The sequence below is a fragment of the Pteropus vampyrus genome, unplaced genomic scaffold (genome assembly GCF_000151845.1).
Source record: "Pteropus vampyrus isolate Shadow unplaced genomic scaffold, Pvam_2.0 Scaffold12, whole genome shotgun sequence".
Lineage (NCBI taxonomy): Eukaryota > Metazoa > Chordata > Mammalia > Chiroptera > Pteropodidae > Pteropus > Pteropus vampyrus.
Genome location: NW_011888793.1, coordinates 2,491,662 through 2,492,497, shown reverse-complemented (window position 1 = coordinate 2,492,497; position 836 = coordinate 2,491,662). Strand labels below are relative to the sequence as shown.

The window sequence follows — 836 nt, the reverse complement described above, 5'->3', positions numbered from 1 at the left end:
TGCTAAGTCCAAGCTATAATGTTTCTGACTATATATAAGGATAACTTATTCTCTAAATCAAAAGAAGTTCATATGTGCACATATCTAATACATCCAAAGTGAAAGGAAAATCCAGCTGTTTTCTAGCCAACTGAATGACTGTTGTTTTTGAACATACAAAATCTATTATTGAAAATTCTATCTTGATGCTGTAACTAATGGGCCAACTCTTGGAACTTAGCTAAAGGAAGATTTCCTATTTTCCTGAGAAGGAATTCTGCACTTTTTGGATTCTAGAGCAAGAAAAGATTTTGGCTGACTTTATTCACCTCAAGTAGCTTTTATTTATTTATTTGTTTGTTTGTTTGTTTATGTGAGTCAACCCTTTGTTGGCCTCACAGATTGCAAGGACCTTGTCAGTTTACAATCCCTTATTACTATTATTTTTTTTTAATTTTTTTACACCTACAGCACCTGGTCTTCCTAGGTGGTCTCCCATCCAAGTACTAACCAGGCCCGACCCTACTTAGCTTCTGAGATCAGACAGGGTCAGGCTTGTTGAGGGTAGCATGGCTAGAGACTTCAAGTAGGCTTTAAATATGGTGTTAATGGGAGAAGAATGGAAAATTCCACTAGAGAATATGTCACAGCAGCAAAAGGTAGAGAATTTAATCAGCATGAATTAAGGGTGAATTAATTCAATGCTCAGAGGTGGGTTGGTTTAGAGCATGACATGAACATGCTTTGATAAATGTAAACTTAAGATTTATGTTTTCATAAAGTGATAGAATATTCACTTTGCAGACCATTTCCAAGTAGTAAAAACATTTCTCAGTTATAATCTTTTCTTGAAACTC

The 836-nt window shown here is 35.0% G+C and overlaps 1 pseudogene; it reads right to left on the bottom strand.

Annotated features, from left to right (window-relative positions):
- Positions 1-441: 441 nt before the first annotated feature.
- Positions 442-560, bottom strand: LOC111732859 (annotated as a pseudogene).
- Between the last annotated feature and the right edge of the window lie 276 nt (positions 561-836).